This window comes from Triturus cristatus, chromosome 9 (assembly GCF_964204655.1).
Source record: "Triturus cristatus chromosome 9, aTriCri1.1, whole genome shotgun sequence".
In the NCBI taxonomy this organism is placed as follows: domain Eukaryota; kingdom Metazoa; phylum Chordata; class Amphibia; order Caudata; family Salamandridae; genus Triturus; species Triturus cristatus.
In genome coordinates this window covers 664,779,140-664,804,427 of record NC_140592.1, presented here as the reverse complement: position 1 = coordinate 664,804,427, position 25,288 = coordinate 664,779,140, and positions in this window count along the sequence as shown.

The following is a 25,288-nucleotide window of genomic DNA, read 5'->3' as shown; positions in this document are numbered from 1 at the left end:
TTACAGTCAAAAAATTAAAAATAAAAAAATTATAATTTCTGACTATCTGGAGAAAGTACAACAGGTCACGGGTCATCGTTTTTCATCAGAAAAATGGTTTTTTGGACTGTAGAAAAATTGATTCAAAATGTCTTTTGGATTGTGCCTCATATTGAATAACTACTTTTTAAAGCCTTAATGTGACGAAAATTGCCATTTTTACAGACTTTTTCTCCATCTCAGAAGCTTCTATTTCGACCAATTTCAGGCATTAAAATGACTCAAAACACACTTATTTTAGTTCCAAAAGTGATAATTCACATGCAATTGTCATTTACAGTCAAAAAATGAAAAATTAAAAAATTAACATTTCTGACCATCTGGAGAAAGTCAACAGGTCATGGGTCATGGTTTTTCATCAGAAAATGGATTTTTGGGACTGTAGAAAAATGTATTCAAAATGTCATTTGGATTATGCCTCATGTTGAATAACTACTTTTTAAAGCCTCAATGTGACCAAAATTGCCATTTTTATAGACTTTTCTCCCACTCAGAAGCTTCTATTTCCTCCAATTTCGGGCATTAAAATGACTCTAAACACACGTATTTTATTTCCAAAAATGATAATTCACATGCAATAGTCATTTACAGTCAAAAAATGAAAAATAAAAAAATTACCATTTTTGACCATCTGAAGAACGTTTGACAGGTCACGGGTCATCGTTTTTCATCAGAAAATTGATTTTTTTGGACTGTAGAAAAATTGATTCAAAATGTCATTTGGATTGCGCCTCATGTTGAATAACTACTTTTTAAAGCCTCAATGTGACCAAAATTGCCATTTTTACAGACATTTTCTTCCACTCAGAAGCTTCTATTTCGACCAATTTCAGGCATTAAAATGACTCTAAATACACTTATTTTAGTTCCAAAATTGATAATTCACTTGCAATAGCCATTTACAGTCAAAAAATTAAACATTAAAAAATTACAATTTCTGACCATCTGGAGAAAGTTCAACAGGTCACGGGTAATCATTGTTCATCAGAAAATTGATGTTTTGGACTGTAGAAAAATTGATTCAAAATGTCATTTGGATTGTGCCTCATGTTGAATAACAACTTTTTAAAGCCTCAATGTGACAAAAATTGCCATTTTTACAGACTTTTTCTCCTTCTCAGAAGCTTCTATTTCGACCAATTTCAGGCATTAAAATGACTCTAAACACACTTATTTTAGTTCCAAAAGTGATAATTCACTTGCAATAGCCATTTACAGTCAAAAAATTAAACATTAAAAAAATTACCATTTCTGACCATCAGGAGAAAGTTCAACAGGTCACGGGTCATCATTTTTCATCAGAAAATTGATTTTTTGGACTGTAGAAAAATTGATTCAAAATGTCATTTGGATTGCGCCTCATATTGAATAACTACTTTTTAAAGCCTCAATGTGACCAAAATTGCCATTTTTATAGACTTTTCTCCCACTCAGAAGCTTCTATTTCCTCCAATTTCGGGCATTAAAATGACTCTAAACACACGTATTTTATTTCCAAAAATGATAATTCACATGCAATAGTCATTTACAGTCAAAAAATGAAAAATAAAAAAATTACCATTTTTGACCATCTGAAGAACGTTTGACAGGTCACGGGTCATCGTTTTTCATCAGAAAATTGATTTTTTGGACTGTAGAAAAATTGATTCAAAATGTCATTTGGATTGCGCCTCATGTTGAATAACTACTTTTTAACCTCAATGTGACCAAAATTGCCATTTTTACAGACATTTTCTTCCACTCAGAAGCTTCTATTTCGACCAATTTCAGGCATTAAAATGACTCTAAATACACTTATTTTAGTTCCAAAATTGATAATTCACTTGCAATAGCCATTTACAGACAAAAAATTAAACATTAAAAAATTACAATTTCTGACCATCTGGAGAAAGTTCAACAGGTCACGGGTAATCATTGTTCATCAGAAAATTGATGTTTTGGACTGTAGAAAAATTGATTCAAAATGACATTTGGATTGTGCCTCATGTTGAATAACAACTTTTTAAAGCCTCAATGTGACAAAAATTGCCATTTTTACAGACTTTTTCTCCTTCTCAGAAGCTTCTATTTCGACCAATTTCAGGCATTAAAATGACTCTAAACACACTTATTTTAGTTCCAAAAGTGATAATTCACTTGCAATAGCCATTTACAGTCAAAAAATTAAACATTAAAAAAATTACCATTTCTGACCATCTGGAGAAAGTTCAACAGGTCACGGGTCATCATTTTTCATCAGAAAATTGATTTTTTGGACTGTAGAAAAATTGATTCAAAATGTCATTTGGATTGCGCCTCATATTGAATAACTACTTTTTAAAGCCTCAATGTGACCAAAATTGCCATTTTTATAGACTTTTCTCCCACTCAGAAGCTTCTATTTCCTCCAATTTCGGGCATTAAAATGACTCTAAACACACGTATTTTATTTCCAAAAATGATAATTCACATGCAATAGTCATTTACAGTCAAAAAATGAAAAATAAAAAAATTACCATTTTTGACCATCTGAAGAACGTTTGACAGGTCACGGGTCATCGTTTTTCATCAGAAAATTGATTTTTTGGACTGTAGAAAAATTGATTCAAAATGTCATTTGGATTGCGCCTCATGTTGAATAACTACTTTTTAAAGCCTCAATGTGACCAAAATTGCCATTTTTACAGACATTTTCTTCCACTCAGAAGCTTCTATTTCGACCAATTTCAGGCATTAAAATGACTCTAAATACACTTATTTTAGTTCCAAAATTGATAATTCACTTGCAATAGCCATTTACAGTCAAAAAATTAAACATTAAAAAATTACAATTTCTGACCATCTGGAGAAAGTTCAACAGGTCACGGGTAATCATTGTTCATCAGAAAATTGATGTTTTGGACTGTAGAAAAATTGATTCAAAATGACATTTGGATTGTGCCTCATGTTGAATAACAACTTTTTAAAGCCTCAATGTGACAAAAATTGCCATTTTTACAGACTTTTTCTCCTTCTCAGAAGCTTCTATTTCGACCAATTTCAGGCATTAAAATGACTCTAAACACACTTATTTTAGTTCCAAAAGTGATAATTCACTTGCAATAGCCATTTACAGTCAAAAAATTAAACATTAAAAAAATTACCATTTCTGACCATCTGGAGAAAGTTCAACAGGTCACGGGTCATCATTTTTCATCAGAAAATTGATTTTTTGGACTGTAGAAAAATTGATTCAAAATGTCATTTGGATTGCGCCTCATATTGAATAACTACTTTTTAAAGCCTCAATGTGACCAAAATTGCCATTTTTATAGACTTTTCTCCCACTCAGAAGCTTCTATTTCCACCAATTTCGGGCATTAAAATGACTCTAAACACACGTATTTTATTTCCAAAAGTGATAATTCACATGCAATAGTCATTTACAGTCAAAAAATGAAAAATTAAAAAATTACCATTTTTGACCATCTGAAGAACGTTTGACAGGTCACGGGTCATCGTTTTTCATCAGAAAATTGATTTTTTGGACTGTAGAAAAATTGATTCAAAATGTCATTTGGATTGTGCCTCATGTTGAATAACTACTTTTTAAAGCCTCAATGTGACAAAAATTGCCATTTTTACAGACTTTTTCTCCTTCTCAGAAGCTTCTATTTCGACCAATTTCAGGCATTAAAATGACTCAAAACACACTTATTTTAGTTCCAAAATTGATAATTCACATGCAATTGTCATCTACAATCAAAAAATTAAACGTTAAAAAATTACGATTTCAGACCATCTGGAGAAAGTTTAACTGGTCACGGGTCATCGTTTTTCATCAGAAAATTGATTTTTTGGACTGTAGAAAAATTGATTCAAAATGTAATTTGGATTGTGCCTCATGTTGAATAACTACTTTTTAAAGCCTCAATGTGACAAAAATTGCCATTTTTACAGACTTTTTCTCCTTCTCAGAAGCTTCTATTTCAACCAATTTCAGGCATTAAAATGACTCAAAACACACTTATTTTAGTTCCAAAAGTGATAATTCACATGCAATTGTCATTTACAGTCAAAAAATGAAAAATTAAAAAATTAACATTTCTGACCATCTGGAGAAAGTCAACAGGTCACGGGTCATTGTTTTTCATCAGAAAATGGATTTTTGGGACTGTAGAAAAATTTATTCAAAATGTCATTTGGATTGTGCCTCATGTTGAATAACTACTTTTTAAAGCCTCAACGTGACCGAAATTGCCATTTTTATAGACTTTTTCTCCTACTCAGAAGCTTCTATTTCAACCTATTTCAGGCACTAAAATGACTCTAAACACACTTATTTTAGTTCCAAAAGTAATAATTCACATGCAATAGTCATTTACAGTCAAAAAATTTAAAATAAAAAAATTAAAATTTCTGACCATCTGGAGAAAGTACAACAGGTCATGGGTCATCGTTTTTCATCAGAAAATTGATTTTTTGGACTGTAGAAAAATTGATTCAAAATGTCATTTGGATTGTGCCTCATGTTGAATAACTACTTTTTAAAGCCTCAATGTGATGAAAATTGCCATTTTTACAGACTTTTTCTCCTTCTCAGAAGCTTTATTTCGACCAATTTCAGGCATTAAAATGACTCAAAACACACGTATTTTAGTTCCAAAAGTGATAATTCACATGCAATTGTCATTTACAGTCAAAAAATTAAATGTTAAAAAATTACCATTTCAGACCATCTGGAGAAAGTTTAACTGGTCACGGGTCATCGTTTTTCATCAGAAAATTGATTTTTTGGACTGTAGAAAAATTGATTCAAAATGTCATTTGGATTGTGCCTCATGTTGAATAGCTACTTTTTAAAGCCTCAATGTGACGAAAATTGCCATTTTTACAGACTTTTTCTCCTTCTCAGAAGCTTTATTTCGACCAATTTCAGGCATTAAAATGACTCAAAACACACGTATTTTAGTTCCAAAAGTGATAATTCACATGCAATTGTCATTTACAGTCGACAAATGATACGATAAAAATTACCATTTCAGACCATCTGGAGAAAGTTTAACTGGTCACGGGTCATCGTTTTTCATCAGAAAATTGGTTTTTTGGACTGTAGAAAAATTGATTCAAAATTTCATTTGGATTGTGCCTCATGTTGAATAACTACTTTTTAAAGCCTCAATGTGACGAAAATTGCCATTTTTACAGACTTTTTCTCCTTCTCAGAAGCTTTATTTCGACCAATTTCAGGCATTATAATGACTCAAAACACACGTATTTTAGTTCCAAAAGTGATAATTCACATGCAATAGTCATTTACAGTCAAAAAATTAAAAATAAAAAAATTTAAATTTCTGACCATCTGGAGAAAGTACAACAGGTCACAGGTCATTTTTTTTCATCAGAAAATGGATTTTTGGGACTGTAGAAAAATTTATTCAAAATGTCATTTGGATTGTGCCTCATGTTGAATAACAACTTTTTAAAGCCTCAATGTGACAAAAATTGCCATTTTTACAGACTTTTTCTCCTTCTCAGAAGCTTCTATTTCGACCAATTTCAGGCATTAAAATGACTCTAAACACACTTATTTTAGTTCCAAAAGTGATAATTCACTTGCAATAGCCATTTACAGTCAAAAAATTAAACATTAAAGAAATTACCATTTCTGACCATCTGGAGAAAGTTCAACAGGTCACGGGTCATCATTTTTCATCAGAAAATTGATTTTTTGGACTGTAGAAAAATTGATTCAAAATGTCATTTGGATTGCGCCTCATATTGAATAACTACTTTTTAAAGCCTCAATGTGACCAAAATTGCCATTTTTATAGACTTTTCTCCCACTCAGAAGCTTCTATTTCCACCAATTTCGGGCATTAAAATGACTCTAAACACACGTATTTTATTTCCAAAAGTGATAATTCACATGCAATAGTCATTTACAGTCAAAAAATGAAAAATTAAAAAATTACCATTTTTGACCATCTGAAGAACGTTTGACAGGTCACGGGTCATCGTTTTTCATCAGAAAATTGATTTTTTGGACTGTAGAAAAATTGATTCAAAATGTCATTTGGATTGTGCCTCATGTTGAATAACTACTTTTTAAAGCCTCAATGTGACAAAAATTGCCATTTTTACAGACTTTTTCTCCTTCTCAGAAGCTTCTATTTCGACCAATTTCAGGCATTAAAATGACTCAAAACACACTTATTTTAGTTCAAAAAGTGATAATTCACATGCAATTGTCATCTACAATCAAAAAATTAAACGTTAAAAAATTACGATTTCAGACCATCTGGAGAAAGTTTAACTGGTCACGGGTCATCGTTTTTCATCAGAAAATTGATTGTTTGGACTGTAGAAAAATTGATTCAAAATGTAATTTGGATTGTGCCTCATGTTGAATAACTACTTTTTAAAGCCTCAATGTGACAAAAATTGCCATTTTTACAGACTTTTTCTCCTTCTCAGAAGCTTCTATTTCAACCAATTTCAGGCATTAAAATGACTCAAAACACACTTATTTTAGTTCCAAAAGTGATAATTCACATGCAATTGTCATTTACAGTCAAAAAATGAAAAATTAAAAAATTAACATTTCTGACCATCTGGAGAAAGTCAACAGGTCACGGGTCATTGTTTTTCATCAGAAAATGGATTTTTGGGACTGTAGAAAAATTTATTCAAAATGTCATTTGGATTGTGCCTCAATGTTGAATAACTACTTTTTAAAGCCTCAACGTGACCGAAATTGCCATTTTTATAGACTTTTTCTCCTACTCAGAAGCTTCTATTTCGACCTATTTCAGGCACTAAAATGACTCTAAACACACTTATTTTAGTTCCAAAAGTAATAATTCACATGCAATAGTCATTTACAGTCAAAAAATTTAAAATAAAAAAATTAAAATTTCTGACCATCTGGAGAAAGTACAACAGGTCATGGGTCATCGTTTTTCATCAGAAAATTGATTTTTTGGACTGTTGAAAAATTGATTCAAAATGTCATTTGGATTGTGCCTCATGTTGAATAACTACTTTTTAAAGCCTCAATGTGACGAAAATTGCCATTTTTACAGACTTTTTCTCCTTCTCAGAAACTTTATTTCGACCAATTTCTGGCATTATAATGACTCAAAACACACGTATTTTAGTTCCAAAAGTGATAATTCACATGCAATAGTCATTTACAGTCAAAAAACTTAAAAATAAAAAAATTTAAATTTCTGACCATCTGGAGAAAGTACAACAGGTCACGGGTCATTGTTTTTCATCAGAAAATGGATTTTTGGGACTGTAGAAAAATTTATTCAAAATGTCATTTGGATTGTGCCTCATGTTGAATAACTACTTTTTAAAGCCTCAATGTGACCAAAATTGCCATTTTTATAGACTTTTTCTCCGTCTCAGAAGCTTCTATTTCGACCAATTTCAGGCATTAAAATTACTCAAAACACACTTATTTTAGTTCCAAAAGTGATAATTCACATGCAATTGTCATTTGCAGTCAAAAAATTAAACATTAAAAAATTACCATTTCAGACCATCTGGAGAAAGTTTAACTGGTCACGGGTCATCGTTTTTCATCAGAAAATTTATTTTTTGGACTGTAGAAAAATTGATTCAAAATGTCATTTGGATTGTGCCTCATGTTGAATAACTACTTTTTAAAGCCTCAATGTGACAAAAATTGCCATTTTTACAGACTTTTTCTCCTTCTCAGAAGCTTCTATTTCGACCAATTTCAGGCATTAAAATGACTCTAAACACACTTATTTTAGTTCCAAAAGTGATAATTCACTTGCAATAGCCATTTACAGTCAAAAAATTAAACATTAAAAAAATTACCATTTCTGACCATCTGGAGAAAGTTCAACAGGTCACGGGTCATCATTTTTCATCAGAAAATTGATTTTTTGGACTGTAGAAAAATTGATTCAAAATGTCATTTGAATTGCGCCTCATATTGAATAACTACTTTTTAAAGCCTCAATGTGACCAAAATTGCCATTTTTATAGACTTTTCTCCCACTCAGAAGCTTCTATTTCCTCCAATTTCGGGCATTAAAATGACTCTAAACACACGTATTTTATTTCCAAAAATGATAATTCACATGCAATAGTCATTTACAGTCAAAAAATGAAAAATAAAAAAATTACCATTTTTGACCATCTGAAGAACGTTTGACAGGTCACGGGTCATCGTTTTTCATCAGAAAATTGATTTTTTGGACTGTAGAAAAATTGATTCAAAATGTCATTTGGATTGCGCCTCATGTTGAATAACTACTTTTTAAAGCCTCAATGTGACCAAAATTGCCATTTTTACAGACATTTTCTTCCACTCAGAAGCTTCTATTTCGACCAATTTCAGGCATTAAAATGACTCTAAATACACTTATTTTAGTTCCAAAATTGATAATTCACTTGCAATAGCCATTTACAGTCAAAAAATTAAACATTAAAAAATTACAATTTCTGACCATCTGGAGAAAGTTCAACAGGTCACGGGTAATCATTGTTCATCAGAAAATTGATGTTTTGGACTGTAGAAAAATTGATTCAAAATGTCATTTGGATTGTGCCTCATGTTGAATAACAACTTTTTAAAGCCTCAATGTGACAAAAATTGCCATTTTTACAGACTTTTTCTCCTTCTCAGAAGCTTCTATTTCGACCAATTTCAGGCATTAAAATGACTCTAAACACACTTATTTTAGTTCCAAAAGTGATAATTCACTTGCAATAGCCATTTACAGTCAAAAAATTAAACATTAAAAAAATTACCATTTCTGACCATCTGGAGAAAGTTCAACAGGTCACGGGTCATCATTTTTCATCAGAAAATTGATTTTTTGGACTGTAGAAAAATTGATTCAAAATGTCATTTGGATTGCGCCTCATATTGAATAACTACTTTTTAAAGCCTCAATGTGACCAAAATTGCCATTTTTATAGACTTTTCTCCCACTCAGAAGCTTCTATTTCCACCAATTTCGGGCATTAAAATGACTCTAAACACACGTATTTTATTTCCAAAAGTGATAATTCACATGCAATAGTCATTTACAGTCAAAAAATGAAAAATTAAAAAATTACCATTTTTGACCATCTGAAGAACGTTTGACAGGTCACGGGTCATCGTTTTTCATCAGAAAATTGATTTTTTGGACTGTAGAAAAATTGATTCAAAATGTCATTTGGATTGTGCCTCATGTTGAATAACTACTTTTTAAAGCCTCAATGTGACAAAAATTGCCATTTTTACAGACTTTTTCTCCTTCTCAGAAGCTTCTATTTCGACCAATTTCAGGCATTAAAATGACTCAAAACATACTTATTTTAGTTCCAAAAGAGATAATTCACATGCAATTGTCATCTACAGTCAAAAAATGAAACGTTAAAAAATTACGATTTCAGACCATCTGGAGAAAGTTTAACTGGTCACGGGTCATCGTTTTTCATCAGAAATTTGATTTTTTGGACTGTAGAAAAATTGATTCAAAATGTCATTTGGATTGTGCCTCATGTTGAATAACTACTTTTTAAAGCCTCAATGTGACAAAAATTGCCATTTTTACAGACTTTTTCTCCTTCTCAGAAGCTTCTATTTCGACCAATTTCAGGCATTAAAATGACTCAAAACACACTTATTTTAGTTCCAAAAGTGATAATTCACATGCAATTGTCATCTACAATCAAAAAATTAAACATTAAAAAATTACGATTTCAGACCATCTGGAGAAAGTTTAACTGGTCACGGGTCATCGTTTTTCATCAGAAAAATGGTTTTTTGGACTGTAGAAAAATTGATTCAAAATGTCTTTTGGATTGTGCCTCATATTGAATAACTACTTTTTAAAGCCTTAATGTGACGAAAATTGCCATTTTTACAGACTTTTTCTCCATCTCAGAAGCTTCTATTTCGACCAATTTCAGGCATTAAAATGACTCAAAACGCACTTATTTTAGTTCCAAAAGTGATAATTCACATGCAATTGTCATTTACAGTCAAAAAATGAAAAATTAAAAAATTAACATTTCTGACCATCTGGAGAAAGTCAACAGGTCACGGGTCATTGTTTTTCATCAGAAAATGGATTTTTGGGACTGTAGAAAAATGTATTCAAAATGTCATTTGGATTGTGCCTCATGTTGAATAACTACTTTTTAAAGCCTCAACGTGACCGAAATTGCCATTTTTATAGACTTTTTCTCCTACTCGGAAGCTTCTATTTCGACCTATTTCAGGCACTAAAATGACTCTAAACACACTTATTTTAGTTCCAAAAGTAATAATTCACATGCAATAGTCATTTACAGTCAAAAAATTTAAAATAAAAAAATTAAAATTTCTGACCATCTGGAGAAAGTACAACAGGTCATGGGTCATCGTTTTTCATCAGAAAATTGATTTTTTGGACTGTAGAAAAATTGATTCAAAATGTCATTTGGATTGTGCCTCATGTTGAATAACTACTTTTTAAAGCCTCAATGTGACGAAAATTGCCATTTTTACAGACTTTTTCTCCTTCTCAGAAGCTTTATTTCGACCAATTTCAGGCATTAAAATGACTCAAAACACACGTATTTTAGTTCCAAAAGTGATAATTCACATGCAATTGTCATTTACAGTCAAAAAATTAAACGTTAAAAAATTACCATTTCAGACCATCTGGAGAAAGTTTAACTGGTCACGGGTCATCGTTTTTCATCAGAAAATTGATTTTTTGGACTGTAGAAAAATTGATTCAAAATGTCATTTGGATTGTGCCTCATGTTGAATAACTACTTTTTAAAGCCTCAATGTGACAAAAATTGCCATTTTTACAGACTTTTTCTCCTTCTCAGAAGCTTCTATTTCGACCAATTTCAGGCATTAAAATGACTCAAAACACACTTATTTTAGTTCCAAAAGTGATAATTCACATGCAATAGTCATTTACAGTCAAAAAATTAAAAATAAAAAAATTATAATTTCTGACCATCTGGAGAAAGTACAACAGGTCACGGGTCATCGTTTTTCATCAGAAAAATGGTTTTTTGGACTGTAGAAAAATTGATTCAAAATGTCTTTTGGATTGTGCCTCATATTGAATAACTACTTTTTAAAGCCTTAATGTGACGAAAATTGCCATTTTTACAGACTTTTTCTCCATCTCAGAAGCTTCTATTTCGACCAATTTCAGGCATTAAAATGACTCAAAACACACTTATTTTAGTTCCAAAAGTGATAATTCACATGCAATTGTCATTTACAGTCAAAAAATGAAAAATTAAAAAATTAACATTTCTGACCATCTGGAGAAAGTCAACAGGTCATGGGTCATGGTTTTTCATCAGAAAATGGATTTTTGGGACTGTAGAAAAATGTATTCAAAATGTCATTTGGATTATGCCTCATGTTGAATAACTACTTTTTAAAGCCTCAATGTGACCAAAATTGCCATTTTTATAGACTTTTCTCCCACTCAGAAGCTTCTATTTCCTCCAATTTCGGGCATTAAAATGACTCTAAACACACGTATTTTATTTCCAAAAATGATAATTCACATGCAATAGTCATTTACAGTCAAAAAATGAAAAATAAAAAAATTACCATTTTTGACCATCTGAAGAACGTTTGACAGGTCACGGGTCATCGTTTTTCATCAGAAAATTGATTTTTTGGACTGTAGAAAAATTGATTCAAAATGTCATTTGGATTGCGCCTCATGTTGAATAACTACTTTTTAAAGCCTCAATGTGACCAAAATTGCCATTTTTACAGACATTTTCTTCCACTCAGAAGCTTCTATTTCGACCAATTTCAGGCATTAAAATGACTCTAAATACACTTATTTTAGTTCCAAAATTGATAATTCACTTGCAATAGCCATTTACAGTCAAAAAATTAAACATTAAAAAATTACAATTTCTGACCATCTGGAGAAAGTTCAACAGGTCACGGGTAATCATTGTTCATCAGAAAATTGATTTTTGGACTGTAGAAAAATTGATTCAAAATGTCATTTGGATTGTGCCTCATGTTGAATAACTACTTTTTAAAGCCTCAATGTGACAAAAATTGCCATTTTTACAGACTTTTTCTCCTTCTCAGAAGCTTCTATTTCGACCAATTTCAGGCATTAAAATGACTCAAAACACACTTATTTTAGTTCCAAAAGTGATAATTCACATGCAATTGTCATCTACAATCAAAAAATTAAACATTAAAAAATTACGATTTCAGACCATCTGGAGAAAGTTTAACTGGTCACGGGTCATCGTTTTTCAACAGAAAATTGATTTTTTGGACTGTAGAAAAATTGATTCAAAATGTAATTTGGATTGTGCCTCATGTTGAATAACTACTTTTTAAAGCCTCAATGTGACAAAAATTGCCATTTTTACAGACTTTTTCTCCTTCTCAGAAGCTTCTATTTCAACCAATTTCAGGCATTAAAATGACTCAAAACACACTTATTTTAGTTCCAAAAGTGATAATTCACATGCAATTGTCATTTACAGTCAAAAAATGAAAAATTAAAAAATTAACATTTCTGACCATCTGGAGAAAGTCAACAGGTCACGGGTCATTGTTTTTCATCAGAAAATGGATTTTTGGGACTGTAGAAAAATTTATTCAAAATGTCATTTGGATTGTGCCTCATGTTGAATAACTACTTTTTAAAGCCTCAACGTGACCGAAATTGCCATTTTTATAGACTTTTTCTCCTACTCAGAAGCTTCTATTTCGACCTATTTCAGGCACTAAAATGACTCTAAACACACTTATTTTAGTTCCAAAAGTAATAATTCACATGCAATAGTCATTTACAGTCAAAAAATTTAAAATAAAAAAATTAAAATTTCTGACCATCTGGAGAAAGTACAACAGGTCATGGGTCATCGTTTTTCATCAGAAAATTGATTTTTTGGACTGTAGAAAAATTGATTCAAAATGTCATTTGGATTGTGCCTCATGTTGAATAACTACTTTTTAAAGCCTCAATGTGACGAAAATTGCCATTTTTACAGACTTTTTCTCCTTCTCAGAAGCTTTATTTCGACCAATTTCAGGCATTAAAATGACTCAAAACACACGTATTTTAGTTCCAAAAGTGATAATTCACATGCAATTGTCATTTACAGTCAAAAAATTAAACGTTAAAAAATTACCATTTCAGACCATCTGGAGAAAGTTTAACTGGTCACGGGTCATCGTTTTTCATCAGAAAATTGATTTTTTGGACTGTAGAAAAATTGATTCAAAATGTCATTTGGATTGTGCCTCATGTTGAATAACTACTTTTTAAAGCCTCAATGTGACAAAAATTGCCATTTTTACAGACTTTTTCTCCTTCTCAGAAGCTTCTATTTCGACCAATTTCAGGCATTAAAATGACTCAAAACACACTTATTTTAGTTCCAAAAGTGATAATTCACATGCAATAGTCATTTACAGTCAAAAAATTAAAAATAAAAAAATTATAATTTCTGACTATCTGGAGAAAGTACAACAGGTCACGGGTCATCGTTTTTCATCAGAAAAATGGTTTTTTGGACTGTAGAAAAATTGATTCAAAATGTCTTTTGGATTGTGCCTCATATTGAATAACTACTTTTTAAAGCCTTAATGTGACGAAAATTGCCATTTTTACAGACTTTTTCTCCATCTCAGAAGCTTCTATTTCGACCAATTTCAGGCATTAAAATGACTCAAAACACACTTATTTTAGTTCCAAAAGTGATAATTCACATGCAATTGTCATTTACAGTCAAAAAATGAAAAATTAAAAAATTAACATTTCTGACCATCTGGAGAAAGTCAACAGGTCATGGGTCATGGTTTTTCATCAGAAAATGGATTTTTGGGACTGTAGAAAAATGTATTCAAAATGTCATTTGGATTATGCCTCATGTTGAATAACTACTTTTTAAAGCCTCAATGTGACCAAAATTGCCATTTTTATAGACTTTTCTCCCACTCAGAAGCTTCTATTTCCTCCAATTTCGGGCATTAAAATGACTCTAAACACACGTATTTTATTTCCAAAAATGATAATTCACATGCAATAGTCATTTACAGTCAAAAAATGAAAAATAAAAAAATTACCATTTTTGACCATCTGAAGAACGTTTGACAGGTCACGGGTCATCGTTTTTCATCAGAAAATTGATTTTTTGGACTGTAGAAAAATTGATTCAAAATGTCATTTGGATTGCGCCTCATGTTGAATAACTACTTTTTAAAGCCTCAATGTGACCAAAATTGCCATTTTTACAGACATTTTCTTCCACTCAGAAGCTTCTATTTCGACCAATTTCAGGCATTAAAATGACTCTAAATACACTTATTTTAGTTCCAAAATTGATAATTCACTTGCAATAGCCATTTACAGTCAAAAAATTAAACATTAAAAAATTACAATTTCTGACCATCTGGAGAAAGTTCAACAGGTCACGGGTAATCATTGTTCATCAGAAAATTGATGTTTTGGACTGTAGAAAAATTGATTCAAAATGTCATTTGGATTGTGCCTCATGTTGAATAACAACTTTTTAAAGCCTCAATGTGACAAAAATTGCCATTTTTACAGACTTTTTCTCCTTCTCAGAAGCTTCTATTTCGACCAATTTCAGGCATTAAAATGACTCTAAACACACTTATTTTAGTTCCAAAAGTGATAATTCACTTGCAATAGCCATTTACAGTCAAAAAATTAAACATTAAAAAAATTACCATTTCTGACCATCAGGAGAAAGTTCAACAGGTCACGGGTCATCATTTTTCATCAGAAAATTGATTTTTTGGACTGTAGAAAAATTGATTCAAAATGTCATTTGGATTGCGCCTCATATTGAATAACTACTTTTTAAAGCCTCAATGTGACCAAAATTGCCATTTTTATAGACTTTTCTCCCACTCAGAAGCTTCTATTTCCTCCAATTTCGGGCATTAAAATGACTCTAAACACACGTATTTTATTTCCAAAAATGATAATTCACATGCAATAGTCATTTACAGTCAAAAAATGAAAAATAAAAAAATTACCATTTTTGACCATCTGAAGAACGTTTGACAGGTCACGGGTCATCGTTTTTCATCAGAAAATTGATTTTTTGGACTGTAGAAAAATTGATTCAAAATGTCATTTGGATTGCGCCTCATGTTGAATAACTACTTTTTAAAGCCTCAATGTGACCAAAATTGCCATTTTTACAGACATTTTCTTCCACTCAGAAGCTTCTATTTCGACCAATTTCAGGCATTAAAATGACTCTAAATACACTTATTTTAGTTCCAAAATTGATAATTCACTTGCAATAGCCATTTACAGACAAAAAATTAAACATTAAAAAATTACAATTTCTGACCATCTGGAGAAAGTTCAACAGGTCACGGGTAATCATTGTTCATCAGAAAATTGATGTTTTGGACTGTAGAAAAATTGATTCAAAATGACATTTGGATTGTGCCTCATGTTGAATAACAACTTTTTAAAGCCTCAATGTGACAAAAATTGCCATTTTTACAGACTTTTTCTCCTTCTCAGAAGCTTCTATTTCGACCAATTTCAGGCATTAAAATGACTCTAAACACACTTATTTTAGTTCCAAAAGTGATAATTCACTTGCAATAGCCATTTACAGTCAAAAAATTAAACATTAAAAAAATTACCATTTCTGACCATCTGGAGAAAGTTCAACAGGTCACGGGTCATCATTTTTCATCAGAAAATTGATTTTTTGGACTGTAGAAAAATTGATTCAAAATGTCATTTGGATTGCGCCTCATATTGAATAACTACTTTTTAAAGCCTCAATGTGACCAAAATTGCCATTTTTATAGACTTTTCTCCCACTCAGAAGCTTCTATTTCCTCCAATTTCGGGCATTAAAATGACTCTAAACACACGTATTTTATTTCCAAAAATGATAATTCACATGCAATAGTCATTTACAGTCAAAAAATGAAAAATAAAAAAATTACCATTTTTGACCATCTGAAGAACGTTTGACAGGTCACGGGTCATCGTTTTTCATCAGAAAATTGATTTTTTGGACTGTAGAAAAATTGATTCAAAATGTCATTTGGATTGCGCCTCATGTTGAATAACTACTTTTTAAAGCCTCAATGTGACCAAAATTGCCATTTTTACAGACATTTTCTTCCACTCAGAAGCTTCTATTTCGACCAATTTCAGGCATTAAAATGACTCTAAATACACTTATTTTAGTTCCAAAATTGATAATTCACTTGCAATAGCCATTTACAGTCAAAAAATTAAACATTAAAAAATTACAATTTCTGACCATCTGGAGAAAGTTCAACAGGTCACGGGTAATCATTGTTCATCAGAAAATTGATGTTTTGGACTGTAGAAAAATTGATTCAAAATGACATTTGGATTGTGCCTCATGTTGAATAACAACTTTTTAAAGCCTCAATGTGACAAAAATTGCCATTTTTACAGACTTTTTCTCCTTCTCAGAAGCTTCTATTTCGACCAATTTCAGGCATTAAAATGACTCTAAACACACTTATTTTAGTTCCAAAAGTGATAATTCACTTGCAATAGCCATTTACAGTCAAAAAATTAAACATTAAAAAAATTACCATTTCTGACCATCTGGAGAAAGTTCAACAGGTCACGGGTCATCATTTTTCATCAGAAAATTGATTTTTTGGACTGTAGAAAAATTGATTCAAAATGTCATTTGGATTGCGCCTCATATTGAATAACTACTTTTTAAAGCCTCAATGTGACCAAAATTGCCATTTTTATAGACTTTTCTCCCACTCAGAAGCTTCTATTTCCACCAATTTCGGGCATTAAAATGACTCTAAACACACGTATTTTATTTCCAAAAGTGATAATTCACATGCAATAGTCATTTACAGTCAAAAAATGAAAAATTAAAAAATTACCATTTTTGACCATCTGAAGAACGTTTGACAGGTCACGGGTCATCGTTTTTCATCAGAAAATTGATTTTTTGGACTGTAGAAAAATTGATTCAAAATGTCATTTGGATTGTGCCTCATGTTGAATAACTACTTTTTAAAGCCTCAATGTGACAAAAATTGCCATTTTTACAGACTTTTTCTCCTTCTCAGAAGCTTCTATTTCGACCAATTTCAGGCATTAAAATGACTCAAAACACACTTATTTTAGTTCCAAAATTGATAATTCACATGCAATTGTCATCTACAATCAAAAAATTAAACGTTAAAAAATTACGATTTCAGACCATCTGGAGAAAGTTTAACTGGTCACGGGTCATCGTTTTTCATCAGAAAATTGATTTTTTGGACTGTAGAAAAATTGATTCAAAATGTAATTTGGATTGTGCCTCATGTTGAATAACTACTTTTTAAAGCCTCAATGTGACAAAAATTGCCATTTTTACAGACTTTTTCTCCTTCTCAGAAGCTTCTATTTCAACCAATTTCAGGCATTAAAATGACTCAAAACACACTTATTTTAGTTCCAAAAGTGATAATTCACATGCAATTGTCATTTACAGTCAAAAAATGAAAAATTAAAAAATTAACATTTCTGACCATCTGGAGAAAGTCAACAGGTCACGGGTCATTGTTTTTCATCAGAAAATGGATTTTTGGGACTGTAGAAAAATTTATTCAAAATGTCATTTGGATTGTGCCTCATGTTGAATAACTACTTTTTAAAGCCTCAACGTGACCGAAATTGCCATTTTTATAGACTTTTTCTCCTACTCAGAAGCTTCTATTTCAACCTATTTCAGGCACTAAAATGACTCTAAACACACTTATTTTAGTTCCAAAAGTAATAATTCACATGCAATAGTCATTTACAGTCAAAAAATTTAAAATAAAAAAATTAAAATTTCTGACCATCTGGAGAAAGTACAACAGGTCATGGGTCATCGTTTTTCATCAGAAAATTGATTTTTTGGACTGTAGAAAAATTGATTCAAAATGTCATTTGGATTGTGCCTCATGTTGAATAACTACTTTTTAAAGCCTCAATGTGATGAAAATTGCCATTTTTACAGACTTTTTCTCCTTCTCAGAAGCTTTATTTCGACCAATTTCAGGCATTAAAATGACTCAAAACACACGTATTTTAGTTCCAAAAGTGATAATTCACATGCAATTGTCATTTACAGTCAAAAAATTAAATGTTAAAAAATTACCATTTCAGACCATCTGGAGAAAGTTTAACTGGTCACGGGTCATCGTTTTTCATCAGAAAATTGATTTTTTGGACTGTAGAAAAATTGATTCAAAATGTCATTTGGATTGTGCCTCATGTTGAATAGCTACTTTTTAAAGCCTCAATGTGACGAAAATTGCCATTTTTACAGACTTTTTCTCCTTCTCAGAAGCTTTATTTCGACCAATTTCAGGCATTAAAATGACTCAAAACACACGTATTTTAGTTCCAAAAGTGATAATTCACATGCAATTGTCATTTACAGTCGACAAATGATACGATAAAAATTACCATTTCAGACCATCTGGAGAAAGTTTAACTGGTCACGGGTCATCGTTTTTCATCAGAAAATTGGTTTTTTGGACTGTAGAAAAATTGATTCAAAATTTCATTTGGATTGTGCCTCATGTTGAATAACTACTTTTTAAACCCTCAATGTGACGAAAATTGCCATTTTTACAGACTTTTTCTCCTTCTCAGAAGCTTTATTTCGACCAATTTCAGGCATTAAAATGACTCAAAACACACGTATTTTAGTTCCAAAAGTGATAATTCACATGCAATTGTCATTTACAGTCGAAAAATGATACGATAAAAATTACCATTTCAGACCATCTGGAGAAAGTTTAACTGGTCACGGGTCATCGTTTTTCATCAGAAAATTGTTTTTTTGGACTGTAGAAAAATTGATTCAAAATGTCATTTGGATTGTGCCTCCTTTTGAATAACTACTTTTTAAAGCCTCAATGTGACCAAAATTGCCATTTTTATAGACTTTTTCTCCTACTCAGAAGCTTCTATTTCGACCAATTTCAGGCACTAAAATGACTCAAAACACACGTATTTTAGTTCCAAAAGTGATAATTCACATGCAATAGTCATTTACAGTCAAAAAATTAAACGTTAAAAAATTACCATTTCAGACCATCTGGAGAAAGTTTAACTGGTCACGGGTCATCGTTTTTCATCAGAAAATGGATTTTTTGGACTGTAGAAAATTTGAGTCAAAATGTCATTTGGATTGTGCCTCATGTTGAATAACTACTTTTTAAAGCCTCAATGTGACGAAAATTGCCATTTTTACAGACTTTTTCTCCTTCTCAGAAGCTTTATTTCGACCAATTTCAGGCATTAAAATGACTCAAAACACACGTATTTTAGTTCCAAAAGTGATAATTCACATGCAATTGTCATTTACAGTCGAAAAATGATACGATAAAAATTACCATTTCAGACCATCTGGAGAAAGTTTAACTGGTCACGGGTCATCGTTTTTCATCAGAAAATTGGTTTTTTGGACTGTAGAAAAATTGATTCAAAATGTCATTTGGATTGTGCCTCCTTTTGAATAACTACTTTTTAAAGCCTCAATGTGACCAAAATTGCCATTTTTATAGACTTTTTCTCCTACTCAGAAGCTTCTATTTCGACCAATTTCAGGCACTAAAATGACTCTAAACACACTTATTTTAGTTCCAAAAGTGATAATTCACATGCAATAGTCATTTACAGTCAAAAAATTAAAAATAAAAAAATTTAAATTTCTGACCATCTGGAGAAAGTACAACAGGTCACGGGTCATCGTTTTTCATCAGAAAATTGATTTTTTGGACTGTAGAAAAATTGATTCAAAATGTCATTTGGATTGTGCCTCATGTTGAATAACTACTTTTTAAAGCCTCAATGTGGCAAAAATTGCCATTTTTACAGACTTTTTCTCCGTCTCAGAAGCTTCTATTTCGACCAATTTCAGGCATTAAAATTACTCAAAACACACTTATTTTAGTTCCAAAAGTGATAATTCACATGCAATTGTCATTTGCAGTCAAAAAATTAAACATTAAAAAATTACCATTTCAGACCATCTGGAGAAAGTTTAACTGGTCACGGGTCATCGTTTTTCATCAGAAAATTGATTTTTTGGACTGTAGAAAAATTGATTTAAAATGTCATTTGGATTGCGCCTCATGTTGAATAACTAATTTTTAAAGCCTCAATGTGACCAAAATTGCCATTTTTACAGACATTTTCTCCCACTCAGAAGCTTCTATTTCGACCAATTTCAGGCATTAAAATGACTCTAAATACACTTATTTTAGTTCCAAAATTGATAATTCACTTGCAATAGCCATTTACAGTCAAAAAATTAAACATTAAAAAATTACAATTTCTGACCATCTGGAGAAAGTTCAACAGGTCACGGGTAATCATTGTTCATCAGAAAATTGATGTTTTGGACTGTAGAAAAATTGATTCAAAATGTCATTTGGATTGTGCCTCATGTTGAATAACTACTTTTTAAAGCCTCAATGTGACAAAAATTGCCATTTTTACAGACTTTTTCTCCTTCTCAGAAGCTTCTATTTCGACCAATTTCAGGCATTAAAATGACTCTAAACACACTTATTTTAGTTCCAAAAGTGATAATTCACTTGCAATAGCCATTTACAGTCAAAAAATTAAACATTAAAAAAATTACCATTTCTGACCATCTGGAGAAAGTTCAACAGGTCACGGGTCATCATTTTTCATCAGAAAATTGATTTTTTGGACTGTAGAAAAATTGATTCAAAATGTCATTTGGATTGTGCCTCATATTGAATAACTACTTTTTAAAGCCTCAATGTGACCAAAATTGCCATTTTTATAGACTTTTCTCCCACTCAGAAGCTTCTATTTCCTCCAATTTCGGGCATTAAAATGACTCTAAACACACGTATTTTATTTCCAAAAATGATAATTCACATGCAATAGTCATTTACAGTCAAAAAATGAAAAATAAAAAAATTACCATTTTTGACCTTCTGAAGAACGTTTGACAGGTCACGGGTCATCGTTTTTCATCAGAAAATTGATTTTTTGGACTGTAGAAAAATTGATTCAAAATGTCATTTGGATTGCGCCTCATGTTGAATAACTACTTTTTAAAGCCTCAATGTGACCAAAATTGCCATTTTTACAGACATTTTCTTCCACTCAGAAGCTTCTATTTCGACCAATTTCAGGCATTAAAATGACTCTAAATACACTTATTTTAGTTCCAAAATTGATAATTCACTTGCAATAGCCATTTACAGTCAAAAAATTAAACATTAAAAAATTACAATTTCTGACCATCTGGAGAAAGTTCAACAGGTCACGGGTAATCATTGTTCATCAGAAAATTGATGTTTTGGACTGTAGAAAAATTGATTCAAAATGTCATTTGGATTGTGCCTCATGTTGAATAACAACTTTTTAAAGCCTCAATGTGACAAAAATTGCCATTTTTACAGACTTTTTCTCCTTCTCAGAAGCTTCTATTTCGACCAATTTCAGGCATTAAAATGACTCTAAACACACTTATTTTAGTTCCAAAAGTGATAATTCACTTGCAATAGCCATTTACAGTCAAAAAATTAAACATTAAAAAAATTACCATTTCTGACCATCTGGAGAAAGTTCAACAAGTCACGGGTCATCATTTTTCATCAGAAAATTGATTTTTTGGACTGTAGAAAAATTGATTCAAAATGTCATTTGGATTGCGCCTCATATTGAATAACTACTTTTTAAAGCCTCAATGTGACCAAAATTGCCATTTTTATAGACTTTTCTCCCACTCAGAAGCTTCTATTTCCACCAATTTCGGGCATTAAAATGACTCTAAACACACGTATTTTATTTCCAAAAGTGATAATTCACATGCAATAGTCATTTACAGTCAAAAAATGAAAAATTAAAAAATTACCATTTTTGACCATCTGAAGAACGTTTGACAGGTCACGGGTCATCGTTTTTCATCAGAAAATTGATTTTTTGGACTGTAGAAAAATTGATTCAAAATGTCATTTGGATTGTGCCTCATGTTGAATAACTACTTTTTAAAGCCTCAATGTGACAAAAATTGCCATTTTTACAGACTTTTTCTCCTTCTCAGAAGCTTCTATTTCGACCAATTTCAGGCATTAAAATGACTCAAAACACACTTATTTTAGTTCAAAAAGTGATAATTCACATGCAATTGTCATCTACAATCAAAAAATTAAACGTTAAAAAATTACGATTTCAGACCATCTGGAGAAAGTTTAACTGGTCACGGGTCATCGTTTTTCATCAGAAAATTGATTGTTTGGACTGTAGAAAAATTGATTCAAAATGTAATTTGGATTGTGCCTCATGTTGAATAACTACTTTTTAAAGCCTCAATGTGACAAAAATTGCCATTTTTACAGACTTTTTCTCCTTCTCAGAAGCTTCTATTTCAACCAATTTCAGGCATTAAAATGACTCAAAACACACTTATTTTAGTTCCAAAAGTGATAATTCACATGCAATTGTCATTTACAGTCAAAAAATGAAAAATTAAAAAATTAACATTTCTGACCATCTGGAGAAAGTCAACAGGTCACGGGTCATTGTTTTTCATCAGAAAATGGATTTTTGGGACTGTAGAAAAATTTATTCAAAATGTCATTTGGATTGTGCCTCATGTTGAATAACTACTTTTTAAAGCCTCAACGTGACCGAAATTGCCATTTTTATAGACTTTTTCTCCTACTCAGAAGCTTCTATTTCGACCTATTTCAGGCACTAAAATGACTCTAAACACACTTATTTTAGTTCCAAAAGTAATAATTCACATGCAATAGTCATTTACAGTCAAAAAATTTAAAATAAAAAAATTAAAATTTCTGACCATCTGGAGAAAGTACAACAGGTCATGGGTCATCGTTTTTCATCAGAAAATTGATTTTTTGGACTGTAGAAAAATTGATTCAAAATGTCATTTGGATTGTGCCTCATGTTGAATAACTACTTTTTAAAGCCTCAATGTGACGAAAATTGCCATTTTTACAGACTTTTTCTCCTTCTCAGAAGCTTTATTTCGACCAATTTCAGGCATTATAATGACTCAAAACACACGTATTTTAGTTCCAAAAGTGATAATTCACATGCAATAGTCATTTACAGTCAAAAAATTAAAAATAAAAAAATTTAAATTTCTGACCATCTGGAGAAAGTACAACAGGTCACAGGTCATTTTTTTTCATCAGAAAATGGATTTTTGGGACTGTAGAAAAATTTATTCAAAATGTCATTTGGATTGTGCCTCATGTTGAATAACAACTTTTTAAAGCCTCAATGTGACAAAAATTGCCATTTTTACAGACTTTTTCTCCTTCTCAGAAGCTTCTATTTCGACCAATTTCAGGCATTAAAATGACTCTAAACACACTTATTTTAGTTCCAAAAGTGATAATTCACTTGCAATAGCCATTTACAGTCAAAAAATTAAACATTAAAGAAATTACCATTTCTGACCATCTGGAGAAAGTTCAACAGGTCACGGGTCATCATTTTTCATCAGAAAATTGATTTTTTGGACTGTAGAAAAATTGATTCAAAATGTCATTTGGATTGCGCCTCATATTGAATAACTACTTTTTAAAGCCTCAATGTGACCAAAATTGCCATTTTTATAGACTTTTCTCCCACTCAGAAGCTTCTATTTCCACCAATTTCGGGCATTAAAATGACTCTAAACACACGTATTTTATTTCCAAAAGTGATAATTCACATGCAATAGTCATTTACAGTCAAAAAATGAAAAATTAAAAAATTACAATTTTTGACCATCTGAAGAACGTTTGACAGGTCACGGGTCATCGTTTTTCATCAGAAAATTGATTTTTTGGACTGTAGAAAAATTGATTCAAAATGTCATTTGGATTGTGCCTCATGTTGAATAACTACTTTTTAAAGCCTCAATGTGACAAAAATTGCCATTTTTACAGACTTTTTCTCCTTCTCAGAAGCTTCTATTTCGACCAATTTCAGGCATTAAAATGACTCAAAACACACTTATTTTAGTTCAAAAAGTGATAATTCACATGCAATTGTCATCTACAATCAAAAAATTAAACGTTAAAAAATTACGATTTCAGACCATCTGGAGAAAGTTTAACTGGTCACGGGTCATCGTTTTTCATCAGAAAATTGATTGTTTGGACTGTAGAAAAATTGATTCAAAATGTAATTTGGATTGTGCCTCATGTTGAATAACTACTTTTTAAAGCCTCAATGTGACAAAAATTGCCATTTTTACAGACTTTTTCTCCTTCTCAGAAGCTTCTATTTCAACCAATTTCAGGCATTAAAATGACTCAAAACACACTTATTTTAGTTCCAAAAGTGATAATTCACATGCAATTGTCATTTACAGTCAAAAAATGAAAAATTAAAAAATTAACATTTCTGACCATCTGGAGAAAGTCAACAGGTCACGGGTCATTGTTTTTCATCAGAAAATGGATTTTTGGGACTGTAGAAAAATTTATTCAAAATGTCATTTGGATTGTGCCTCAATGTTGAATAACTACTTTTTAAAGCCTCAACGTGACCGAAATTGCCATTTTTATAGACTTTTTCTCCTACTCAGAAGCTTCTATTTCGACCTATTTCAGGCACTAAAATGACTCTAAACACACTTATTTTAGTTCCAAAAGTAATAATTCACATGCAATAGTCATTTACAGTCAAAAAATTTAAAATAAAAAAATTAAAATTTCTGACCATCTGGAGAAAGTACAACAGGTCATGGGTCATCGTTTTTCATCAGAAAATTGATTTTTTGGACTGTAGAAAAATTGATTCAAAATGTCATTTGGATTGTGCCTCATGTTGAATAACTACTTTTTAAAGCCTCAATGTGACGAAAATTGCCATTTTTACAGACTTTTTCTCCTTCTCAGAAGCTTTATTTCGACCAATTTCAGGCATTATAATGACTCAAAACACACGTATTTTAGTTCCAAAAGTGATAATTCACATGCAATAGTCATTTACAGTCAAAAAATTAAAAATAAAAAAATTTAAATTTCTGACCATCTGGAGAAAGTACAACAGGTCACGGGTCATTGTTTTTCATCAGAAAATGGATTTTTGGGACTGTAGAAAAATTTATTCAAAATGTCATTTGGATTGTGCCTCATGTTGAATTACTACTTTTTAAAGCCTCAATGTGACCAAAATTGCCATTTTTATAGACTTTTTCTCCGTCTCAGAAGCTTCTATTTCGACCAATTTCAGGCATTAAAATTACTCAAAACACACTTATT